Here is a 21,026-nt window from a genome sequence, read left to right as displayed (position 1 = left end):
GCCTCCATCTAGTAACTGTTGGAAACAGATGCAGAGGCCCACAGACAAGCACTGGGCAGAGCTTGCGGAATCCAGAATCCTGCTGAAAAGGGGAAAGGAAGGATTGTACAAGCCGGGTAGTGGGGGTTCGAGGACATCACAAGGGAACTCACAGAAGCAACTAACCTGGGCTTATAGGAGCTCACAGAGTCTGGTTCAATAGCTGGGACCCTTCATGGGATGGATGTGTGACAGTTGTGAAGCTTGGTCTACTTGTGGGCCTCCTAGCAGTGGGAGCAGGGGCTTTGGCTGACTTTCAGAAACCTACTCCTCATACTGGGTTACCTTGCCCAGCCATCATACAATTGGAAAAGCTTAGACCTTTAGTAACTTGGTATGCCATGCTTTGTTGATATCCATGGAAGACTTGGCGCTTTCTGAACAGAAACAGAAGAGGAGTGGATGGGTGGGGGACAGAGGAGAGGTGGGGGGAGGGAACGGAAGGAGAGGAGGCAGAGGGGAACTACACTCAGGATGTGAAGTTAATGAATAAGTTTAATTAATAAAAAAAGGATTCAGGAATGAAAGACATGGCTGGAGTGTGGGAATAGGGAAAGGTAAGGGGCTGCAGGTGACTTCTGCAAGCTCAGCGCTCCTTGTTAGCCATGCTCCCTCTCTTCGGTCCTCTTGACTCTTTGTCTTGTTCATGGATTCTAGAATTTAGTCCAGGTGGTATACCAGTAGGGGAAAAGTTTTGCCTTGTTGATGTGTTCTTAACAATTGCATCAGAGAAATCCCTTCACCATGCACCCTCAGTCCCAGTTTGATGACTTCACAGGCTTGTCACTTAATGTGTGCGTCATCACTCACAACTGGAAACCATTTACTAGACCCTGCCACCACTCTCCCTCAGGTGGCTCCCATGAAAGGCCTACCTCTGTCATTCCCTAGAAGACAGCCTTGCTCCTTCATCAGCCAGCTCTTCCCATTAGAAAATCAATGAGCTGGGGGAAAACAACAGATCCTGCCCCTCAGCTTCCATCAGGGAGAATTTATCTGTCAGGTAATTGAGGAGGTTGCAGCACACTGCCACTGGGCCGTTCGGCCTCTCACCTCATGCCACCTCTGAGGTGAGAGCAAATGAGACAGCTTCATTCCCCGTTGGGGCAGAACGAGGGTGAGGGTGGGTTTTGCTGGTGCAGGCTTTTTCATTTAATTAAATCTAAGTTGCTATCTGCCCAGAGGACCTCAGTGTTGCGGGGAGAGTGGCAGAAAAGCTTTGTGGGTATTTAAGGGCAACATTAACATATCCTGGGTGTAATTAAGGTGTGTCCATAGCATTTGGTTCCCAGAGAAAGACGTGGTGTTGGGGGCCATTCTGTCATGGCTTACTTCACACTGTCACAGAGCTTTATTGGAATGGTGACCTTGGGCAAGTCACTTAACCCCTGTGACTTCTGCTATGAAGCAGGGTTATTAATGTCTCCTAAACAGAGCTGCTGTCAGCATAACCTGAGACTGCGGACGGGAACCAGCCTCCCTCTCATTAGAAAGGCATCTCTGCACTGTCTGGGCTCTTCTTCACAGTGACAGTGTAGAGGCTAGGCTCCTTGTGTGACTGGGGTGACGAGGGCTCAGGTTCAGAAAAGTAAAGAGGCTGCACACCTCCCCAGAGCATAGAGACCGCAACACAGAGGTTGCCCTCTGGATAATTTTAACATTTTGCCTACATACATCTATTTCCTAAGAGGAAGCCTTACTCTCTTCAAGTGTTCTCATACGGACTTGTTCTGCATCGCAAGGAAACAGATACGTAAAGGGGAAAAGGCAAAGATGGTCCTGGGAAGCAGTCAGCAGCACAAGCAATAGTGAACTGGGCTGGTAACCTCCTGGGAGATCTGGTTATGATTCCATTAAGAAGTTTATAAGATATCTGGTCAACTCAGCCATCATACCAGTGCTATTGACTAGACTTACTGAAGGGACAACGGAAGTGAAGGGGAGTCCCCTATGTTAGCCAATTGTTCTTTACTGTGACAAAAAAAAAAAAAATTAAAGGGAGAAAAATACATTTTGGTTCCTGATTTCAGAGAGTTCACGGCCAGTGAGTTCCATTGCTTCAGGATAGTAATGAGTCAGGGCATGGCTGTTGGAGCCTGCGGCACTGGAGGATACTCAGAGAACATGGTGGCTACATAGTTTGATGTTCCCAGCCGTAAGCCTTGTTGCCCTGGGAACCAGCATATATGTTTTGAGCCTAGGGAGTACCATACTGGCCTTAACTTTGTGCCTGTCTCCATTTAACTTAAATATTCTCCATGAGATGTTTGAATCTTGAACCCATGAATTATCAGTTCTCTCAGATTACCAGTTTTCCCCTAAATCCAATCAAGAAGTGTCCTCATGACATCTTAAATTAATTAAAAATGATTGCATTTTAGGAAACCAGCTATTTATATTCTTTTTTGCTTTATAAAAGAACAAGATTTTTGGATATTTAGCAGTCAATTTAGGAAGCAAAATTTAATCAAGCATTGGTGGCATGTTATTCTAAATTTTGGGTCTGAGGTTTTGGAAAAGACACATTGAGAAAATTATCAAAGTGCATATGATTAAATTGTAGTTGTCTGGGGACAATAAGTGTTTTATATATCTTGTGAATATATATCCAATAAGCAATGGTTCTTAATTTACCTTTTTGTATTTTTAAATTAAAATTTATTTAAAATATAATTACAACACCTTCCTCATTCTTTTTTTCTCGTCCAACTTCTCCTATGTCTAGCCTCTTTCAAATTTAATATCTCTTTTTCTTTGATTACTATTGCCACATACATGTATATGCACATTCACACACATTTACACACATAAATATATATGCACAACTTGCTGCTGAGTCCTACTGTGGCTTCTGTGTACATGAATTTAGGGCTGGCTATTTTGTATAGGAACTCATCACTGGGAGAGACTAATGCTCTTACCCCCCCCCCACTTAGTAGTCAGGACTTGCCGATAGCTCTTTGCCCAGGACCTTATGAGATTCCCTCCTTCTGCATTAATATGTCTATTGAGAGTTTGGATCATTGTTTGAATCTTGTTTAGAAAGCCATACTATTGAATTATCCTGGGTGTTGCTTTCCTGCCCTTTCTAGGAGATACAATTTCACCACAGACTTCCTGGTCCTCTGGCTTTTACAGTCTTTCTGGCCCTTCTTCTGAGATGTTCCCTAAACATTAGGTGTAGAATTTGTATTGTCAATGTACCTATCGTGGTTGGGCTCCTGATGACCAGTTATGGTTTTTCTGTAATAGTCTTTGTTCTAAAGAAAAGTATCTTTGATGAGGGTTGAGAGTTTCACTTACCTGTGAGTGTAAGTATAAGTTTTAGAATACAGTTAGGAATTATGGTGCTCTACTTAAGTGCTAGTAGTAGGATCTCTTCTAAGATCTATGACCACACTAACCCTGGAGAGTTGGCTGGGTTTCTAGCACCAGGAGTTATTTCTCTCCTACAGATGGGCTTTATGCTCAAGTAGACAGTTGTTGGTTGCCACTAAGACATGAGCACCACTATTGCTTTTGAATGGATATTTTGCCATGGTCACTGCTGCAGTTCATAGACATCAGAGATGAATAGGACTGTGGATTGCTCATCTCTCTTGGCAGCTTACATAGTACTTTCTGGTACTGGCACTTCCAAGCCAAACTGCAAGGAGGAAGCTTTCAGGTTAGATCCAGCCTGAATCCTCTGAGTACTGTGTCTGAAGTGCACAGAGTCTTCATCAATAGGGCCTTACTTACAATCTCTGTGAGGCAGCAAAGGGCGACAGCAATAACCTGTACTATTTGGGTGTTGTTTGTGCTACCCTGACCAATACCTGCAACAGAGGTTTCTCATATCTGGTACTGAGATTTTTTTCAACTTAATTTATAAAAGAATAAATATACTTAATACTTTAAAAATATAAAAATGCAAAGAAAAAATACTGAGAGTCAAGGAGGAAACTTTTTAAATTTAGGGTTAAAAAAATCCTCCTTTGCCAGAAAATGGCTGTTTTAATTTAGGTACTCACATAACCATTTGCAGTTAACAGTTCAGTAATGTAATGTACCTACATATTTCTGGGCATACAGAGGTATTTAAACACAAAAAGAGGTGATACATTTAAACTCTTAACTGTAACTTTAAAATCTAATTATGTGTATATTAACTATAATAACAACGCATACCCTATTAAATAGCCTCCATATACTATAACAACTTTCTAAGCAAACACAGACACAATGTGTTAGCCAAGTTTTCACTTTTCTGTGATCAAATGCATTTCACGATCCAACTTCAGGGAGGAAGCATTTACTTTGACCCATACTTTGCAGGTACAGTCATTATGGTGGGGAAGCCGTCATACGAGGAGCACGAAACAGCTGCCCGCATTGCATCAATGTCCAAGAAGCAGAGACTGATGAATGCTGGCTCTCTGCTTATGTTCTTCTTTACACTGTTCAAGACTCCAGGTCACATGCTGGTGCTGCCCATCTGTCAGGTCACTCTGTCTCCCTCTACTAATCCAGCCTGGAGCTCTTTAATGGGGCTGGACAAATGGCTCAGCAGTTAAGAACATTCATTGTTCTTGCAGAGGACCTGAATTGACTCCCAGATCTACATGGTAGTACAAAACCATTCCATGGTCACACATGTGGTTCACATACATACATGCAACAAAAAACTAATACATATAAACTAAGTAAATCTAACTTTTTCAAAAGAAATTCTCCCAAATGTGTTTAGAGGTTTGGTTTGGGTTTGTCTCTTAGGTGGGTATAGATCCTATCAGATTGACAATTAGCCATCACACAGACTCAAGGTCTTAGATAAATTTTCATATTTTCCTGTGGTTATTCAACTATTATAACCAACTGTTTATAATGACCACCATCTTTAACTACATTAGTCTTTTCTATAGACAGGGAAAAGCAATGAACAGAAATTTAATGACAGTTTCACAGCCATGCCAAGGCACTACCAGAAGGCAGTGATCATACAGTGTCCTTCAAAGATTTTACATCATCTTATAATTCATAGTAATGTGAAAAATAACATTAAGTAAATATTATATTTAGTGGCTATTGCTTTGTCTGCTTTGAATTTAGAAACCATACACATCATCAAAAAATATTTTTTAATTCATTCATCTGTTTGATGTTCCCAAGTTAAAGTTTGGTAATTTGTGATTTCAGTTTATATATCAAATCCTTCTGATATGTAGCATTGTAAGGTTTCATAAAAGTAAGCCACTTAAGAAGATGTCCTTCCCAAGTGGACCAAAGCCTGGAGGCTTTTGATCCCTGTCTGGCCTCTGAACAGAATGCTCATCCTTCAGCCTCCTAGGACGCTGCTCCTCCGAGCCTCGCACAACTCCGTCCTGACAACATAGAACATATTTTTACATAGATTTTCGTGACTCCTTCACTCTGCTTCCCTCTTTTTGTAGAGCCATCCCCAGAATGCCATCTGCCCTAGAAGCCTCAAATGCTGCTTTTTAATCTTCTGGCCACCCTCTCTCTTCAGCCTCTGCCTCCATACATATACACTCCATATGGTAGCCTGCTATATTACCATCAGACATTTAAATGTTTTCCAATCCCTTGAGTCTATTATTAAATCATGAAAGAAAATTCATCTTCAAATGTTTTATTTTCTTTTGGATTCTTTCCTGGGAGAGAATTTCAGGACCTGGGTTCCTAAGTATACAAGAAGAATTCCTTTTCAATGACTCTTGAAATAATGATATCATCTCTAAGATAAACTAGGGGAAATCTTTGTTATTTCTGAGCCATAAAAGTCATGTCTTCTAATTCAGAGAAGGACTATTCGAAAATGTCATCCGAGACTTTTGTTTGCTCTCAATCCTTCCTTCCTTCCTTCCTTCCTTCCTTCCTTCCTTCCTTCCTTTCTTTCTTTCTTCCTTTCTTTCTTTCTTTCTTTGAGACAAAGTTTCTCTGTGTAGCCTTGGCTATCTTGGAGATCACTCTATAGACCAGATATAGACCAGACTGGCCTCAAACTCACAGAGATCTGCCTGCCTCTGCCTTTCTGAGTGCTGGGAGTAAAGGTGTGTGCCTCCATCACTGCACTTTTCTGAATGAAAATCCAGGAGGGGTGAATCTGAGAAAGAGCTGAAGTTAGGGGTAACTGGGTGAAGTGGAGGGAGTAGAAAATGTAGTCAGAATGTATTATATGAGAGAATTAAAAAAATAACCCAACAGCAACAAAACAAAAAACAAATCTCTTTACAAATTGCTCTATCTGTGTGATCCTGTGATCAGAAAGAAGGTATATGAGCCGAACACAGCATAACAAGATACAAGACTAGGCACAAACCCTTATACCACAAGAGCTTTATGTTGCCATCTTACGATCCTTCTTCAAGGTTGAAGGGAAATACAGCCTTCTTGTTCGCAGAGTCCTAAGGCAGCACAGAGTATTAGATGGTGAGAGGTGGGGAGCACCCCACAGACATGGATGAAATCCTGTTACAGCTTCTAAAATTCACAGTGTATGACTTGATCTTTGGAGTTTTGAGAAAGGATGAGAAATGAACCTTACAACCTGTTGGGGCATCATGAGTCAGAACAGAGTCACAAATTGAAATAGTATGTAAGAGTTCCAACCCCCAACTAGTGAATCTCTAGTCACAAAAAAAGAAAAGAAAAAAAAACCTACTTTATTCCAGCAAAATAAATGGAACAGACACAGGAGGTAAAATGACAATTTGACGGTGTGAACATAGGATGTAAATGTGTAAGTAGGACATTAATTCAGAGAACTCGCCCAAGTACACAGTGCATCTCTCCCTGCTGAGCCTGAAGTTAGTCTGTGACCAGTGACACAGTGCTATGATGCTTATACCATAGGTGACCTTGTGACTGCCTGTGAAAATATCCCGGAAAATGTCAGTGGGTTGGTTGTTCTCCGAAAGGCCCTGCTTGCCAAACAACTTAAGCATCTATAACAAGTCGTTGGTTGATTCTTCTGATAAAAGAATATTATTTTTAATGAACCTCACTAGCAAATAAACTTTGGATGCAAAAGGCTGACCATTAAAATGTGGCTGAAAACATTGCCATGAAGTCTGAAAATGTACACATGGATCGTGAAAGGAGATGGCATATGAGAGATCATGAGAAATAATGAACTCAGTCTGTGGGACAATTAGGCAATTAAAAAGAACGGGATTCTTGGTTTGTTAGGACAAGACTGTAGGGATGAAGGGTAATTCAACATAGAACCAAGTTTTTCTTGCTATCTTCATGTTCATATCTGGTATGTTTGTTTTCTAGAATGTAAGGTATTTTTCCTTTTGGAAGATTCATAGACAATTGTGATGCCTTTGAGAACTCATTGACCAATAATATAAAAGGGATTGATACTTCTGTCCTTCATTGCTTTCATGCACTAGTCCCTCATTTGGTTGTTGAAGACACCTACAAGGATTCGAAAAACTGAGAATCTCCCTTAAAGATGAGGGTCCAGGATAGCAGAAATCTTCAGTACAGTGGACCAGCCATGATCCTTTGTAATGCCAAGATTCATGTCATCTTCCAATGTACTGATTTCTCAATTCTTTGACCTTTATTTCTCAAAAGAATTTATCCTCCATCCTAAATAAGAGAGCCACAGTCTAGTCATTCACCATCTTGAGTGGAAGGTTTTGTACTTCTAGGTGATTTAATTAAATACCCAACAACAAGCAGCCTTCAACCCAGTGGCTGGTAAGTCAGTCATGTCTGATGTTAACATTTCTCCATTTCCCCTGCCTATTCCCTTTCGTGTTTTCAGATACTTCTTACACAGCATGCTTTCCCTATCCAATTTTCTGTCTTCAATGAGCTTTTCCTTATTTCTTTAAAATCCCAATATACTAAACAGAAAATTCAGTGACTCTGGTAAAATATAAAATTTCGCTAACCCCATGCGTCCTTTCTCATAGCTATGGAACATAGGAAAGCACACATTTGTGTCAGCTGTTAATATTTTAAAGCCACACCACTAATCTCAGGTGGATCTGTGAAGCTATTTTACATTTAGGTTCTGTATTTCTCTTCAAAGTTATCTTCTATACTTCTTTTCCATCCTTGCCTTCTAGACTATGATAGTCCTACCTTATTAACAAGCATATAAAATTAGAAGAGAATTTTTGCAAGCCCCTAGTCAACTGCCATACCCATATTTTGTGTGACACTAATCCTGGGAACCTAAACAAATGTCAACTCACTACAAATAGGGAAGTGATATCAGGCCAAGGTAGGGATATGACCAAGATTCAACTTTGTCAACCAATGAGTTTACTGAGGTAGTGTCCAGGAACATGGAGACACAAGGGCAACCATATCACTGAAAGCTCTCCCAGGCATGGGTGACTTATGAAAACTGAGAGTCTAAAGCTCTCTGTTCAACTTTCAAGCTATTTGACAACTCAGAGAGCCTTTCTCATCAGCAGTCTTTGGAGAGAGGGAGGAGCCTTGCGTAGCCAATAAGCTTTAGGACTTTCCAGAGATTTGCAAGGTGTTTACTTCCTGAGCTTCCCTTTAGAAGTTACTGATTCGTGATGAGCTTCCCTCCAGGATGGAATGTTTGAACTCAGAGGGCAATTGCTACCCCAAACCATAACATCCAGATTGTCTTTTCCTGCCCCCAACCTCTCTAGAAGATGGCCAGAGTAGTTTTCTCTTCTCTCTCTCACAGTAGAGATATTTTCTTTCTCTGAGCTTTAGTACAGTCAACATGCAGACATGCTGGTCTTTTCTCATCTTAACAGATTTTATTATCTCTTGACCCTATTTATAATTACAGCTCCTGCTCCTTGAAACACAACAAAATGTGTTGTCTCTTATGCTAATGACCTCTTACCCTCTATTATTTTTTCTCTTGAATCTTCCCAATTCAATCTTCTCTCCTCACCATTCCCATGAAATTGACATCTAAAGATCCATATTTTTACTTCCGTGTTGATAAAATATGAGCTTAATTCTTAGTCTATACAGCAAAATTATACTAACTAACCATCTGCCCCAGTTAGCCTAGGCTAGGAAGTGATATGTTCAGTTTTCTACCATCATCATCAATCATGCAAATATTTATGAGAGTTGTGCATATGTTTGGACAACAAATGAATCTCCTTCCTGTCAGGAGAGCTTTACAAAGTCAACCCTTCTGCTTCTTTACAAACATCTTAGCCTTTACTGCCTGCCAGCTGTTTACATCCTAAATCACCAACTACTTCTTCATAGTTCATTCATTTTGTTTAAGCTCTTCTTGGGCGGGGGGTGTGTGTGTGCAAGGATTAACTGTATAGGGCCAGGCTTGCCTGAAACTCATGACTCTCTACTGTAACCAACCAAGTGTTAAGATTACAGATATGTAGTACCCCAACTGGTAAGATGTAAATGGGTGTTTCAACTTGTGGATCTTTTTTTTTTTTTTTTGGCCCACACCGCATTTGGGTGGTGTGTCTCTATTCCCCCTCATCTACTTGCAATGTGTGTGTTACACAAGCCAGGTCACTTGTCCTGTAGAGCCACTCACTCACAGTGTGGTATTTAGCCTGCAAGATGACCTCCTTGGGTTCACGCCCTGTGCTGTCCTTTCCCACACTGGATCTGCTCGACCAGCAGGAATGCTGTATTTTGGGTGCCCCGTGGTTTCCCGGGCTGTGTCATAGATGGCATTGTTTCCATTTTGCTGTCTTTTGAATTCCTTGCTCTGGGAACCGGCTGCTGTGCCGTCACTCTTGCATCCTCTGGAGATGGCAGGAGGCTGAGTCTTAAACAGGAGGCAGCAATTCTTGGCCAACCAGCCACGTCAAGTATGCATGAGTATTCTCTTCACTATTTTTGAGATGGAGTTTAGCTTTGTTGGCCAAACTGCCCCAAACTCCTGAATGCTAGCTCTCCTCCTGCTTCAGGGGTGATGGGGAATACCACTGGGCACACGTGTCAAGGGAGGCAGAGAAGCAGTGAGTGGCGGACTCTCAGGAATGTTCTGCCTTGGAGGCCCACAGGACTATATCAGGATATCAACCAGGCCCAGACCATCTCTCCTAAAGATTATAGAGGCTTGACTGCGCATAAAGGGATCACTTCCCTGGCTGCTCACTCAAGCCTGGAGTGGCATCAACTTGTGGATCTTATGAGTTTTCAATAACCCTGGTTGGCTATGGTATGCAGTTCTCTGTGTATATTATCATCAATCTGCAAACATTTTGTTAGGTTTTATGCTATTCGATCTGTTTATTCTCTTGTAATGTTTTCCTCTAGCTTTAGAATTAGGGTATCCTAGACATATGGAATGGAACGCTCCATTTTTTCTATTTCTGAACATTTACAATTTAGGAAATAGTGTATTTTCTTTGTAAGACTTCACAATGCACATGCCTGGACCCATTGCTCTAAGTTTTGAAAAGTTATATTCTGCTCAACTTATTTGTATTTTCTTCTGTGACTTTTTAAAATTCAGTGTATGAAGGATGCCTGCAGAGACTGGTAGAGAACATCACATTCCCTGGATCAGGAGTTAGATGTGGTTATGAACCACCCAACATGGTTCCTGCAAAAGAACTCAAGTCCTCTCCAGGAGTAGTCGGTGCTCTTAACAGCTGCGCCATCTCCCTGGCCCCTTTGTTTTTTTTTTTTTCTTACTTCTTGCTTTTAATGTTTAGTAATCTCTGCTCTCAGTTTTTTTATTATTTTATTTTTCTTTTTCTAGTTTCCTTGTGAAAAATCTTAGTGATTTGTTTCTTGGCAATTTTTAATTGTTCTTATTTTATAAGAAATTCATCTATTACTCTAAAATTCTTACTGAATATTGTGTTGACTGCTTCCTAGTAATTTGATTTTAATTATATATGTATATAAATATATAGATTATATATATATGACTAAATTGTTTCACCAAATATTTCTTTAATTGACCAATTCCTTATTTATAAATATGTAATCCATTTCTCTAAGAGTCTTTTGTTTGCTTCTCAGCTTGTTACTGATGTGTCCTTAATTATATTGCAATTGCCAGCATATTTTCTATGATTTCCATTATTCAAAACTTGATAGGATGTGTTCTCGGGCTCACATGGTTATGTGTAAGGAGAGTATGTATCAACTCTATTGAATGAGCCATGTTCCATCACTTAGATCCTGTTGATTGATGGGGCTGTTTTGTCTGAGTATGTCCCTGTTGATTTTTCAATGACTGAAACTGTCAGTTACTGAAATTAGGCTTGGGATTCTCCAGCTATGATACTGTATTTATTTATGTAGCTTTGAATTTCTTCCCATCAGTGTCTGCCTCACTCATTTGCAGCCTTTCTATTGGTTAGCACATGTATATTAACTATTGGTATATTGCAGTTCAACCATTTTTTCCCTTACATAATGTCTCTCTTTGTCCCTAAAATATTTCCTTCCTCTGATATTTGTTTGATGGCTAAATTTCTTTTTTAGCATACATTTTTATTTTAGTTATGTATATGTATGTATGTGGGGGGTATGTGCACATGAGAGCAGATGCTCACCAAGGTCAACAGAAAGAAGGCATCAAAGTCCCTGGAACAGGCTGTGGAAGCACCCTAAAGTTGGTGCTGGGCACTGAACATGGGTCCTCTACAAGACCAGTTTGTGCTCCTCATCACTGAGTCAACTTTCCAACCCCTTGATGGTTAACTTCCTGTGTCACCTTAATGGGGCTACCAGAAATATATGGTCAATATCACACATGTTCACTTTATAATATTTAAAGTGTATTTCTTAAAGACAACATGTGAGTCTTTTAAAATTCTATATTTTCAGTTTATGACAACATCTCTTCCCTTTCCTCCCTCCAAATCCAAACCCTTCCATATACCCCTCCCCGCTCTCCTTCATATCCATAGTCTTTCTTCTCAGTAATTTCTATTGTATGTGTGTATGTATATATACTTATATACTCCTATGTATAATTGTTTTAAAACTATTTTGAGCACTTTCTGTATGTGATTGGTATATTTAAGCAATGTTTAAAGTGGATTTTTCTAAAATACAATTAATATATATCATATTTATTAATCTTCAGGTAATCACCCTTATTTATCTGTTTTCTCTTCTTTTCCTTCATCCTCTGAGTTTAATTGAGTATGTTCTATGATTCTACCTTTATCTTTCCTCTTAACTTGTCTGTTCCTTATCTTTTAGGTTTTTGAACATTGGTTTGCAGTACACAATTGTACCCATCCCAAATCACCTGTCACACTCCACAGGACATCGAGAACTTTAACACAAGCATTGCCAGTTCCGCCATCCATGTGGTTCATGTCACACACTCACTGTGACTACCTTTGAACATACTTATCTATTATTAAATCAATTTAAATAATAACAACAAGAATGTTGGGTCTGGAGCTGGAAGGATGGTTCAGTAGTTATTAGCAGAGGTTGTTCTGGCAGATTACCTGAATTTGGTTCCCAGCATCCTCTGGTGGCATACAACATCGTAGCTCCAGTTCACTGAGATCTAATGTTCTCACTGGCCTCTGCAGGTGCCAGGCATGCACATGGTACACAGACATAGGTGCAAACAAAACATTCCTACACATAGAATGCCATTAAATTTTTTAAATAATTTATATTTTGCTGCTATTTATTCTCTTGAACTTGTGTGGGCCCCATCAGAACTCTTTTAATCCTTCCTGAAGGAATGACCTAACATCATCTATCCACTTTGGCTCTTAAAGCTTTCATCTGCCCAACAAGTCACACTGAAGGACAGGTGACCATCAGAAGAACACTTAGAAACAGCAAGCAGACTGGTTCATAAAAGTGTATGGCTTTATGGTCATCTAGTCAGGGCTAATTGGGAGCCATCGCCTAGTTGACAGAAGTCACAATTTCCTCCAGCGCCTTTGCTTTTAGATACTTTGTTGTCCATCAGTTTCCCTGGAGACTTATTCTTTTCTGAGAAGAGCTGAGCCTGGCAGTTGATACCTGTAATCCCCATACTTGGGAAGGTGAGGCAGGGGCACTGTGTTGGAGACCAGCCTGAGCCTATTTCCCCACATCCCCCCTGTGTCGTGTGTGTGTGTGTGTGTGTGTGTGTGTGTGTGTGTGTGAGAGAGAGAGAGAGAGAGAGAGAGAGAGAGAGAGAGAGAGAGAGAGACCATCTGTCTCTTGTCTAGTTAATGTGCTGGTGCAGTTTTGGGTCAAGAGAAAGACCTCTAACTGGGTCTCTTAGCTTTTCCTTTACAAGTGTTTCTTAGATAGCCCTCTCTTCTGCCTCCTAAGAGAGACAGGAAAACTGATCGTATGAAACAGGGTGTGCCCCTTCTGCTGCCTTGAAGTCTATACTGGCCTGGAGTTGAACTCCCTGCAGATGTCACAGGTATAGTGTCTCACTAACCTCAACTCTCTCTGTCCCTTCATGGGTCTTGGAAACCACAGACGATCACAACTAGATGGTTTAGACCGTGAGTCTGAAGAACAAAGAACAGTGACACATCTCTATAAAAATGGGCCAAGAAAGATATAGAAGCAGTGTGAGAGACTCAGGGAAGATATTGACAGTCAAATTGATGGCCAAGAAAAGCAGCTTTGACAGCAGGGATCTGGACTGTGTAAACTCATAAAAGATGAAGACAAAAACAACCCCCACAAAGCCATGAGCCCTGAAAGTGAGCCGAAGAATACAGCACAAATAAAGATGTTGACATGCAGAGCAAAGGAAGGAGAGCTGGGATTTGATAACCAATTTAAATCTGACAAGAACACAGAAGACCCCATCCAGGAAGGTCCTGGAAGATGTAAACCTGGGAAATACTTCAGTTTTAGTTTTCAGTATTTCCTAAAATTGCTTTTAAGGCAGCTCTGTGAAACTTGCTACCTGGCAGTCTATTTGCATTGGAGGTATTGTTTCTGAATGGAAGGCCTGGTCACTCAGGAGCCGCGATGCCTCAGATGGTCATTTGGAGCTAAATGGACTTTGTTGATTCATTTAGCCAGGAACCCAACATATGCGTAAATATTACCCACTCTCTGGACTTGGGTTAGCACTGTGGACTCAGAGCAAGGAGTTCAAAGTCTCACAGAAGTCAGTGGCTAATGAGCAAAAGACAAAATAAGTGGGCATTCATTTAGAGGCTAAAAATTAAATCTGTTAGTTCATCATGAACATAAAATCTGCCTTGAGTCAGCTGAGTTCCACCTGGAGACAAGGCTCATGGGTTCCTGAAGACAGACTGCTAAGTCCACTACACTCCACCCAAACTCTGCTAGTCTAGTTACACCCCTACCCAAACTAGACATTTAGAGTTAAAAATATCAACATCCAAGCTTGCCTAGTGACCTACAGACCTGAGAAGATGATGAAGCTGAAAATCTTCAAAATAAACAGGATGTAAAATTCCGAGATGAACCCACGCATGGCCTATAAGTGGCAGAGGGAAAGATTAGATTGACATGATGTGGAAAACTGTAAACTCTGCCCCACCATGGTCATTCAGTGTTAAAGGGAGGCTGGGTCTGAACGGGGTTGTAAAAACTGGTTTGGACACTCACTCAATCAGTGTACCCACCAGTCTGGGCTGATGGGTGATGGCTGTTTTTCCCAAGTTGTGAGATAAACTGCTCTGATTTCCTGCCTCTGGGTCTCCAGGGTTCTTAATACGATGGGAGAACAGCTCTCACACTGAGTATGGTACTTGATCTTAATTGTCTCCTTGGCTGGTTTTACCATCACCTTGGTATCGAGCCTTTGGGTATGATCATGGGGTGTTTCCAGAAAAGATTAAACGAGGAGGAAAAAACAACTATGAGTGTGGACAGCAGTACCCCATAGGCTGGGATGTCCAGACCAGAATCCATCCCTCTCTACCCTCTCTACGGCTTGGGTGCTTGTGCAATGTAACCAGCTGCCACTTGCTCCTGCCGCTGGGGTTTTCCTACTGCGGTGGACTATATCCTAAGATGGAACTGCAAGCCAAAGCCAGCCCTCCCTTCCTTAAGTTCCTTGCTTTAGTGGTGTGTTTTGTCCCGGAAGAGGAACTAAACACATCAAGGCAACTAGCGGTGAAGTGTTGAGGAAATTAAACCACGAGAGACTTCCTGCTTTTCAGTTGTGGCAAAAGAGAAACAGAAAGGGCCGGCAGGAGTGAGTCAGTGGGATAAGCAGGTTAAATGCGTTGGTGCAGGGAGGATGGGAAAAAGGCAGCTTTCCTGAGGTAGAAGCATGCGTGACAATGCTGCTGCACAGAGAACAGAGACAATGGAGGACAATGGGCGTGAGACCAAACAAACATCGGTGCAGCTTTCAGGGAAAGCGAGGGCTGCAAGATCGAGACCTCCTGTGACAAGAAGCCTTCAGCAGGGAAAGAAAAGAAATTCTCCACGCTAAGGACAAAGAATGTTTTCGGGGCTGGTGGCAGCTCTCAAGGATGTTTGGGTTGTAGTTCAGAGTAAATATACGTGGTGACTCTGAAGACGGCCACTCAGAAGGTCACACAGAGCCATTGTGGAGAATGCTACTTCAGGGAACCCAGGTGTGACCACGGAGAAGGAGAAACCCTCTGATTTCCTGCGCTTTGAGGAGAAATCAAAGCTAAGAACTGGCATAGGCCATTAACATGTATCATTCCCAAGGCTTCGGTAGAGTCCCTGAGTCGGCGATCTCTGTCCTCTAACCCCTGGCAAAATTTCTCTCAGAGAAGTTATTCCTCAACTCCTAAAAGATTCTATTCCATTCTTGGAACTGCCTTAGCAGTTCATTTTTTCTTTTTAATTTTTTATTAAGTTGGAATTCAAATATCTGAAATATTTATTCAGTAGTCATTATTCAATCTTAGGAGATGGCATAGCAAGTCCACCTGTGAGGCGTTAAGCAGCCCAGAGTCAGCCAGTGTTGCTGCGGGAGAGCATCTCTGGTACACATTCGACTTGGAGCTCAGAGGTTTCAGGTGACACTTGGCCTTTCAAGCCCCCTCTCTCCTCCCCTCCCCCCCCAGATCCCTGGATTGTTCGTGGTAGCCTGGCAAAGCCTGCATATCTGAATGAGGCAAGCACAAACCTTATTGATCATCCTTAGTTGAAAGCAAAGCAGATATAAGTGTATTGTTCAAGGCTTCACACCTCTGCAACATTCCCCCTGACAAGATGTAAAGGACAATGCAAGAGTCATGAACAGTACTCTTAGAAATACAACAAGATCTTGTTTAACTGAGAAACGGGGCAACTGATCTAGTGGGCTGTGTGTTTTCCATGCTAGCGTGAGTTTGGATTCCTAGATTCCACATACAGGCAGACAAGACATAGCCATGTGCATCTTTAATGTCTATGGCGAGATGAAGGCAGAGACCTGGCTTCCCCCCCACACCCCTCATGCACACATATGTTGTACACACACATATACATACACAAATGCCTTTTAAAAATAAATATACTCTATTTTCAATTAAAAGGGAATTATTTGGGTTTCTGATACTGGAAAATGCCATGACATTCAGTCTGAACAAATGCAACCCATAAATGAGGTGTGTTTTTCTAATAAGGCAAGCTGTGTTTAAATCCCTGCCATATTTTGAAATAAGGATGACTGCAATGGAATTTGCATGATGAAAAAAAAAAACAAAACAGTTGTGGATGCTTCTTAATGGATTAAAATGATTTCCTGTACAAAAGCAACCAGGGAGGACTCGGAATGACTGTGTGTAATTGTCTGAATTAAAAACAAATTACCATTGTCCCCTTAAAAGCATCGCTTGTCCTGCGGAGAACAAGGAGCATGGTACACACGCTGCACTTTGGCAGCGGCAAAATGCCTGTTAAAGTGTGTCGTGAAATATGACCCAGAAAATTGGTTTAAATTGACTTGCAAATGGCACGGGAGCATGGATTAAAAACTAGTTAAATCATGAGAAATATCAGGGATCATCACTGTGGTGGGCACTTTGGATTTGGGGTCTGCAGCTGCGTTCGACCTTTTGATTAGAGATATTTGCATATTGACAGCCTGCAAAGGGGGCAGCTGAGACAATGCCAGGTTCACTGAGAACTCAGGAGCAGCATGCAGGATTAGTGATGAGCACAGGTGACTGGACTCTCCCCAGCAGGATGCGGCATCTGTGTCCACTCCTGGGGAACACTGGCAGGCTCTGTGGCCACTCTGAAGGAGAGATCACAGAAGTGCCCATCTTGTCCCTTCCTAGCCCAGAGCGAAACTCTTCTACTCCTGTCTCACCTAATTGTCTCATTTGCTCCTTCTGGACACAGTCTTTCTGCTGTGAGAAACTCAAAGAGACACTCAGGGCATCAGAAGGCTGAATAGCTAAGCTCCTAGTGACGATCAATATGACTTACAGAGCTCGCAAGGAAACTGCCTGGCCAAACATTGACTCTGAAGAACACAAGACCAACCACAACCTAATGGCAAGAGAATAAAAACCAAATGACAGGGTTGATCCCAGTGTGACCCTAAAATGCATAGAATGATGAATAATTATAATAAATTTGGATTGGGTTGTTACTACACACCTGTACATTACTCATAACTAATTATTCAACAGTTTTGTTTCAAACTTTACGTAAGACATAAAAAAGTCCATCAACAAAATAAATATCCACCTTAATTTACATGAAAAAGTATTTGAGGGTACATAGATGGATATTCGATAATTCCACACAGATGTTTAATTATTGAACCTTAAAATTCTTTCATAAACCTGTCTTGCCTCCACGTGATGTTGAAAACCTGTAATCTCGGGTGAAAAGTCTGATGCAAGAAGGTCATGAACTTGGAAGCAGACTGGGCTAAGTGGGAATTTTCTTTGTGTGAATCTCCAACAGAGCAGATGTTAGGACTACAGGGAAAAGAGCGAATCTCAACTAAGGAGTTACCTCCATCTGATTGGCATGTGGCCACATTAGTGGGACAGTTCCTGGGTTGCTGATTATGTGGGCAGACCCCTATAGGTGGTACCATTCTTGGGCAAATGGGCCCAGGCTGTATAAGAAACACAGTTGAGCAAGCCAGAAGAAGTGGGTCATTAATGGCCTTAATCCATGGCCTTTGCTCAGTTCCTGCCTCTGGGTTTCATCCTTGACTTGACACGTTAGATGGTAACCTGTAAGTCAAATAAACCCCCTTCTCCCCAAGTTGGTTTGGCCAGTATTTTTATCACAGTAACAAAGAAACACACCAGAACAGTTATATATAATGTGTATATTATATACCTATGTGTTTCATTGATTAATGTTCATATGCATTATATATAACATAACTATGCTACATAAAATATAGCATGTATAGAACACACATGCATATTACATAAATATATTAGGGCCACTAAAATGGGGAATTGCATTCTATCTACTCAATTTTATAGTTTTATTTGAGACAAATATTTGGCTTTTTAACAATAGTTAAAATCAGAACTTATTTTTATTATTTCATGATGATGGGTGATATTGCAAGAATGTAAGATTAAATTTTGGTAGTCATCCTCAGACTTAGTTTTATTTAAAGTAAGAAGAAAAGAGTCTGAAGCAACAGAATTTCTTAAAGATAAACCAAGCGTCACTATTGTATGTGATGAACCCTGACAAGCCTGAAAAGCAGCTAGCTGGAGGATGAATAGTGTTCTTAACCCACAGCAGGTACCCATCACTACCTGCTACTTGACTGATTGGGAAACCATCCCCACAGATGGTCCATGATGTGAAGACAGACCACCCGGCACACTTCCCGCCACAGAGTACAGCCACAAAGAAACATATTTACACAAAGCAGCACCCAGAAGGGTCCTTCAAACTTGTCCTCATCAGCCCTCATCTAACCATGACGGCTTCAGACATGGTTCTAAATGTCCCCCCCCATTCAATATGGATCTGGGTTTCAGATGCGATAATTGATTCAGGACTGAATTCAGTTCTTTAAAGAAAGGATATAAAGGTTGAAATTTGAGCTAACTTAATTTTTTTTTCCCCTAGTACCCATGGCGAATATTCCAGGAAAGATGCTGACACCGCAGAACCTCACAGAGCGTTAACAACAGGTTTAGATTTACTTCTTCCAAAATTGTATGGATAAAAAAGTAATCATGAAGAACAGCTGGACACTTCAAATGGCACAAGCTTTGAAACTGCCTCCTCTATTTAAAAAAAAAAAGCAAAGCAGATCAAAATGCCAAATTCCTCTCCCTTTCTCCTACATTCTGGACCTAGGACCTTTGCTCTCCATGGCCCACATGATAGTTCCCACCCTGTCAAGATTCCTGGACTTCATTCTGAGTGTTCTCTGTTTCTCTGTTGCTCAAAAAATTGGAAAGAAGAGGAAGGAAGTTTTTCAGGGAACCCAACCTCCAGCATGACGGGAATGTGACACGAGGTCAGGAAATGGTGCTGGTTGGGGTTTCTGGAGTCCTGGGACATGTGGGAGCGCTCCTCACTGCTGTCAGTCAAGTCAATTGGACTCAAATGAAGCAGAATGGGAGAAAGAATTGTCTCCTTTATCCCCAAATATATCTGAACTAGAAGAAAAAACATGGATAGCTCATGTTCTCTAGTTCTCTTGCTAGCTGTTCCGGTCCTTGTCTGTACTTGATTTTGTAGTACACATACATGTATGCATGTGTGTGTCTTGTGAGCACATGTGTGTATGTGTGGGTATGAGTGTGTGCCCATGTATGGGGTGTATGCGTGTACGGCTCCAGGTTGGACACTGTATCACAGATAATGACAGCATCTTTGAAACAAGAATGAACCTGCAAAAATCTCCTCAATGAACCACTTAAAAAATGTTTCTCGGGTTGGAGAGATGGCTCAATCATCAAAGATGCCTTTAATCATTGAACCTGACAACCAGAGTTCAATCTCTCTAGTATCCACATGGTGAAAGGAGAAAACCAACTCCTGGAAAGTTGTCTTTGGACCTCTATGCATGTGCCAAGGCATGCATACCCTCCTTACCTATGAATAAGTAAATCTAATAAAATATTTTAAAAAATGTTTCATGAGACATCCAGCCAGAGAAATAAAATACCAACTTTAGGACCAAAAATGTGACTGGGATATTTCATCAATTTCATAGCAACTCAGAAGATCTCCAGAGGTGGGAGATAATTAGTTTATTGTGTAGGGTCACCAAATCCCATGACACACACATTCAGCAGATAATCACAGAAATGGAAACTACAAATCAATGTACCCACTGGAAAATATAGCATTATTCATTAATTTCAACAAAAATAGAAAATTCAGCCCAAAGATACATGAAGTACATGGCACAGTTCCTTTTAGAAAAATTATTGTTTTTAATTTTACTGCATTGAAAAGTTATTTATACTGTGCTTAAAATAGATTGGTTTTCAGAATTTCAAAATAAATATTTTCCCGATAGGATTAATGAGCTGACAGCAAATGCAACTAAAATGACACTCCCTCTACCATGGAAAAGGGCTGATTCATTCCCACATTTACATAAAAATGAGGATGTTCAATGGATCAACTGAATCTTCAAAATAAAATCAAGATAAAGGTAGTGAATGAGCAAAAGTTAGTAATAGAGTAATTCAGCATACACTGCTTTAAGATTAGGATAAAATAAATATAAGGCAATCAAACAGAATACAGAATTTGGAAATAAAACTATATGAATTCTCTCTACACTCAGTTGATGTCTGATAGAAGGTAGCTGAACTCTTGGAAGCTTTCTGTGCATTCCATATAAAGGCAAAAACTTCAGTCATGTCCCCTAACACATCACACAGAATGTAAATAATACTTAGAGGTTATAGATTGAAGTACAAAAAATAAAAAAGAAAGAAAGAAAGAAAGAGAGAAATAAAGAAAGGAAAGGAGAGAGAAAAAGAAAGAAACAAAAGTAAAAAGAAAAGAAAACCCCAAAGATACCATAGAACTCTTTTTCAGATAACCTAAGATATTTTTTTTAAATCACAGTTTAAAACAATATTCATAGCCTGGCAGTGGTGGCATACATCTTTAATCCCAGGATGGTAGAGACAGGCAGATCTCTT

Source organism: Microtus ochrogaster, chromosome 5 (genome assembly GCF_000317375.1).
Source record: "Microtus ochrogaster isolate Prairie Vole_2 chromosome 5, MicOch1.0, whole genome shotgun sequence".
Lineage (NCBI taxonomy): Eukaryota > Metazoa > Chordata > Mammalia > Rodentia > Cricetidae > Microtus > Microtus ochrogaster.
Note: the sequence above shows the minus strand (reverse complement) of the source record.